Source organism: Myotis daubentonii, chromosome 1 (genome assembly GCF_963259705.1).
Source record: "Myotis daubentonii chromosome 1, mMyoDau2.1, whole genome shotgun sequence".
NCBI classification, from domain to species: Eukaryota; Metazoa; Chordata; class Mammalia; order Chiroptera; family Vespertilionidae; genus Myotis; species Myotis daubentonii.
This window is the reverse complement of record NC_081840.1, coordinates 219,664,599-219,670,525: the sequence shown is the minus strand read 5'-3', so window position 1 is coordinate 219,670,525 and position 5,927 is coordinate 219,664,599. Positions and strand designations below refer to the sequence as shown.

At 45.4% G+C, this 5,927-nt stretch overlaps 1 pseudogene; it reads left to right on the top strand.

Moving 5' to 3' along the window:
• Positions 1-3,087: 3,087 nt before the first annotated feature.
• On the top strand, positions 3,088-3,366 carry LOC132227559 (small ribosomal subunit protein eS27-like; annotated as a pseudogene).
• Positions 3,367-5,927: the final 2,561 nt, after the last annotated feature.

The window sequence follows — 5,927 nt, the reverse complement described above, 5'->3', positions numbered from 1 at the left end:
AAAGATAGAAAGGAAATGGGTGGGAAAGAAAAGAAGAAGGAGTTACAGAAGAGGGAAGAATGCATTCTAGAAGAAGAATTATTAAATTCACCAATTATTGAATGCTCATTCTGTGCAAGGAATTTTTCAAATGTTTCCTTACAAGAACGCTACATGGTAGGCATTTAATTACTTTATAGGAATGTGGAAACTGAGGCTTAGATGGGAAGCATTTTGTCTAAGCTAAGCGGGGACAGGATCACCATTAGAATCCAGGTTTGAAAGCGTGTTCCCTTAATGTGTAAAACAAACAAACTAAGAAACAAATAAACAAACAAAAACAAAGCCAACCCAGTCCTGTCTGCCTCCTGCGTGTCTTTGCCTTTATTCCTCATGTAGAACACTTCACTTCGGACACTTCCGGTTTCCCCCAACCCAGCAATTCTAGGATACCAGCTGCGTGTCCCACAATTTGACTCAATTCTGATATCATCCACTTTAGATACCAATCACAAGCCGTAGGCTCCCAGGTTACCCACAACTTCCGTCTGACTTGGCTACAAATCAAAGGATCTCATGACCTTCACCCCTTGGATTTGATTAAGTTGAGAGAGTGGCTCACAGAACCCAGGGAAATATGTACTTAGATTTACTAGTTTATTATAAAAGGAGAAGAAAAAAGAATAAAGATGAACATACAGAAGGAAGTGATGCACAGGGGCAATGTGTGTGGGAAGGGGTGCAGAGTTCTGTGACCTCTCGGGGTGTGCCATTCACCCTGCGCAGCCACCTGTTCACCAACCTGGAAGCTCTCTAACCCCAAACTATTAGAATTTTTATGGAGGCTCCATCACAGAAGAATGATTGATCCTTAACTCCATTTCCAGGTCTTCTCCCTTCTCGAGAGAATGGGGGGATGGTGCTGGAAATTCCAAGCTTCTAATCATGGCTTGTTCTTTCTCGTGCCTACCCCATCTAGGAGCCAACCAGTAGTTCACCCAGGGGCAGCTCATTATAACAAAAGGCACTCCTCTCACCCAGGAAATGACGTTTTTCAGGAGCTCTATGCTAGGAACGTGAAGCAGAGACCAATATCTATTATTTTACACTCAACCACTGTGCTGTAGTGCCTTTCACCTACAGATTTGACAAGAAAAGAGGGGAGAAGGGCCTTTGGAATTCATGTGCTTACATGTGTCTGTTTTTCTTTGCTCAACTGTAAGCTCCTTGAGGACCAGAATCAAGATTTCATATCTTTGTCTCCCCAGAGCCTAAAGCAGTTCTTCAAAGGCAATACATGTTGCATGAATGGACATCTGCAAAGGCTGAGGATCAAATATCTCACCTTCTCATCGAATCCCGAAGTCATCGTTGGTCTCTCAGGCTCTCAAAATGTAGGTCAAATGAACTTGCCTTCCTCCATCTTCCCTACAGCCAACTCCATGGGCTGAGGAAGTCCAAGGCTCTCTCTGGACTGTCTGCAAATTCTTGGGTTCAGGGACAGCCTTGTGCTCTCAGCATCTCCCTCAGCCTCTCCACCCCTAGGTCAGCCTGCTGTTCCTGCTATGCATTATGAATCTGATCCCAGTTCCATCACTTGCCAGTTATGTGACCTTAGGCAGGTCATGTTTGGAATCAGACTCAGTTTCTTCTTCTATAAATGAAGGTTATGATTTAGATGAGGATGGCAGACTCAAATGCCTTCAGGGTCAGGCAAGTATTGAGAATGAGGGATGCAAATCTTTAGTGGAAGATAATCTTTAGTGTAAATTATGGCCAATAGGAAAGGGTACCCCTGCCTTCTACTACTACTCATCTTCAGTTGATGGTTTAGTGTGGGAATGAGGGCTCAGTGTGGTCACATTTCCAGATTTTTTAAAAAGACGCAGGGAGTGTGGATTTTTATGTGAAATCTTCCAATTCTTAAATGTTGGCGCAAACATGTTCAGAAACACAGAGAGCCAAAGTTAGCATATCTGTGTGCCGAATTCAGCCCAGGAGCCTCGAGGGTGCAGCCTCTGGGCTGGATGATGTCCAAAGTCTTTGCCACATCGGAAAGGATTTGGCCTAACAACAGGCTGTCCCTTCAATCTGTATGTTTTTGGCTCTCTGTACTGTTTCTGCTGCAGTTTAAGCAGAGTGGACGAGGGCTTAAGTGTAACCGTGTTTATAAACACCCCGAAGAATTCCATATGGTATGCCGAACGTGAAGTTGGCTTAATTTGAAGAGATTAAATGTACTCAGGCAATTTCAGAGCTGTCTGTTTTGTAAATCAATGCGATTTGTCAGTGGCAGGCCAGGAAGGGATGAGCTTTGGGAAGTGCAGCTGGTGTGACCAGGAAGCTCAGTGGCTGGAGCAGAAGAGGCAAGTCAGTGTGGACGCCGCTCTCCTGAACTCACATCACTTCCTCTCTGCACTACACATGCACATATGCACACACACACCACACATGGACACAGTCCCCATGCCCCTCCCCCACTCTGATTTAGTCTTCTGCTTCTTAATTTGAAACTTATCCAAATGAAAAATACTTCCTTTATGCATTCAGGGCCATGTGGGGAATGCTTAGCAATCTGGGACCAGGTATCTGAACTGATCATGGCAGAAGCCCTCAATGAGGAACCCGAATGCTAGGGATGCAGACCCTCCCTCCTCTGGCATTCACTACCTAAAGGGGCTCAGATAATCATGCCCCGCTTCAAGCTTCTGTTCTTATCTGTAAAATAATGGACATGAACTTGGATGTCTTCAGTCCCCTCCAGCAGTAACAATATTTGGGATCTTTGATCCCCCACGAGACAGATCACTTCTGTTCTCTCTTTTAACATTGCTTCTGCTGCAGAAAATGGACAGCAACGTCGTGGCCCACTCACCACTAACTATTGTTTCTGCTTCAGAAAATGGACAGTTGTGTCCCACTCACCACTAACTATTGGGTAGTGGGCAGCATGGAAGCTGAACTGGAGATTGGAAAGACTCATGAGGCGACAAAAGACCGGTGATGGACTGAAAGACGGACCACTCAAACCTGAGCCACATGTTTCAGGTAAACTTACCTCAGATAAACTTCTGGCCTTTCTGGCAGTGATGACCTCCCCACGACAATATGCCTCTCGCTATGGATCTCCTCCATCCCTCTCCAGAAGAGGAGAAAACACAAGAAGAAATGCCTGGTGCAGAGTCCCAATTCCTGCTTCATGGATGTGAAATGCCCAGGGTGCTATAAAATCACCACCGCCTTTAGCCATGCAGAAACGGTAGTGTTGTGTGTTAGTTGCTCCACTGTTCTCTGTCAGCCAACAGGAGGAAAGTCAAGGCTTACAGAAGGATGCTCCTTCAGAAGGAAGCAGCACTAAAAGTGCCTCAAATCAAGGTGAGTGGGGAACCATCCAACAAACACATTTTGGATACAAAAAGAGATAGACTTCTGTACAAGGTAAGGGGATGTTACAGTAGTAGCCTACTTCAAGGTATCAACTTCTCTATTGAGTTCAGGTGTAAAAAACAAGAGGAAGTTCTTTTTTTTCTGACCCCTTTATTCGTTGTCTACTAGTGACTAGCTGGGAGAGCAAGTCCAAAGCTGGGTGGGCTACCTCCTGGCTGGGAGGAGAAGTGCAGACTGGATTATGGGGCTCATGGAGGTCAGAGAAGAAGGCATGTATGTAGGGAAGAGCATCTTCAGGGTGGTGGGGGTGAACGTGGAGGGAGCCTGGAGCAGTCCCTGGGGTGGAGTGCTGACTTCTGAGGTTCAGTGTGGTTGAGGTTGCACAGTTCATTCGAAGAGCCCAGAAGGAGATGAACACCATGGAACCACCAAGAGGGTTTACTAATTCAATACTCAAGTAAGCCGTATGGTTTTGAATTCTCTGCTTCCAACATCCCATTTAAAATTTGTATATATATTTTAGGTTTAGTGGGAAGGAAACCTAAAAACAATATTTCCTTTTGATTATGAAACTAATAAATGAAAGTCCCATGCATAGGGGAAATGATATAAACATGATGGTGTAGCCATACTGGAGAAAACTGTGCTGTGGTAAACTATGTGTAGAGTGTGATACTGTTTACATGAAAAAGAACGGCCCCACAGCAATGCCATGTGCTGTGTGAGGATGTCATTATGGAAGTAAATGCATAGGAACTGATATCAGAGGACTCTCAAAGGAGCTGCTATCTGTGGCTGTGCTGGACAGGGTGCCACAGATTGGGTGATGGGTAAAGGGTTTCAAAAGCAACAGTTTTCCTAGAATGGAATGTAAATAAAATTTGATAAAAATTAAAAGAATGAGATGAATCTGCTTGCACTGATAAATTTTGGTTATTTCCCCTCCAACCTCCCCCCTACCCCCTGAAGGAAACCATTAACTGTGCTTACCTTTGGGGAGATGGACAGAGGGTGTAAGCAGACAGGAAGTTCCACTATTCATTTTGTACTTTGCTAGGCCCTCAATTTTCTAATCATGTTTATATATTACCTTTTAAAAATGCCAATAGAATTTTCTGGGTAATAAGATAGTGGGCCTCTTTTTGCTCTTTTCTTTATATTCAACTATTAAAGTAAACTAATAGATTTTATTTGAAAGGAACTTGCACAAAGTAATATGTGATCTGTATTGATAATTTTGAAAATAAAGAAAAACATAAAAAACAAAATTTAAATCATCCATATTCTCCCAATAAGACATGATAGTCACTAACAGCATTTTGATGGTTGCCTAATCCAGTCTTTTTTCTCATGTCCATTAAATGTCTATTTTAATAAAATTGAGTTACATTTTATGTTCAATTTTGTATTATTTCTTTTACTTAATAAGATATAGCATTTGCCATGCTATTAAATATTCTTTAAATAATATAATTTGTAATCCTATATAATAAAAGGCTAATATGCAAATAGACAGAATGGCAGGACAATGGGAACAACCGAACAACCCATCATTATGACGAGCGCTGACCACCAGGGGGTGTGTTCAGAGCATGGCAGGTGTTGGCCACGGCGGGATGGTGGAGCAGGTGAGTGGGGATGCCCGACCAAGGCAGAGTGCTGGTCACTGTCATTGGGGCAAGCCTCTAGTGGTTACTGAAAATTCTTTGATCCCATGTGCCGCGGTCCCACCTGGCACTCACATCTGCTGTCAGCGCTGGCCCCACTCACACCCGCAGCTGGCACTGGAGCCACCCCTCGCACCCACTGCCGGTGCCCAGTGCCAGCCCCAATCACTCAGCGCCATCAGTGAGTGCGAGCAGCAGCTGCTGGCCCTGAGTGCCCCTGAGGGCTTCTCCACCTTTCCCTGCTCCTGAGGGGTACTCAGGGCAGCAGCTGCTGCTCGCACCCACTGAGGGCACCAGCCCCGCTCACACCCGCTGCTGGCACCAGCCCCAATTGCTCTCCGCCATCAGTGGGTGCGAGTGGGGCCGGCACTGTCAGTGTGTGGGAGTGGCGGCAGTGGGAACAGGGCTGCCAGCAGACAGGGGACCGGGGGCTGTGGCAGGAGGGGCCAGGTGGGGGCACAGAGGATGGGCCAAGACCTGCCCCGTGCCTATCGTAACCTCGCAGCCCACAGTTCCTTTCAAGGTGCACGAATTCGTGCACTGGGCCTCTAGTAGATAATAAGAGTACTATGCATGCACATACATATGAATATCTATATATATATCTCTATATCTACACTAATAAAAGAGAAAAATGGTAATTGACATACGACGCTACCCTTTTCATTGGCTAATCAGGGCTATATGCAAATTAACTGTCAACTAAGATTGGCAGTTAACTGCCAACTAAGATTGGCAGTTAACTGCCAACAAGATGGCGGTTAATTTGCATATAGCCCTGATCGGAGAATCAGGTGCCTTTTCCGCCCTGGCCAGTGATAGCAGGAAGTAGGGGTGGAGCCAGCGATGGGAGCTGGGCACAGTCGAAGCTGGCAGTCCCAGGAGCTAGGGGTC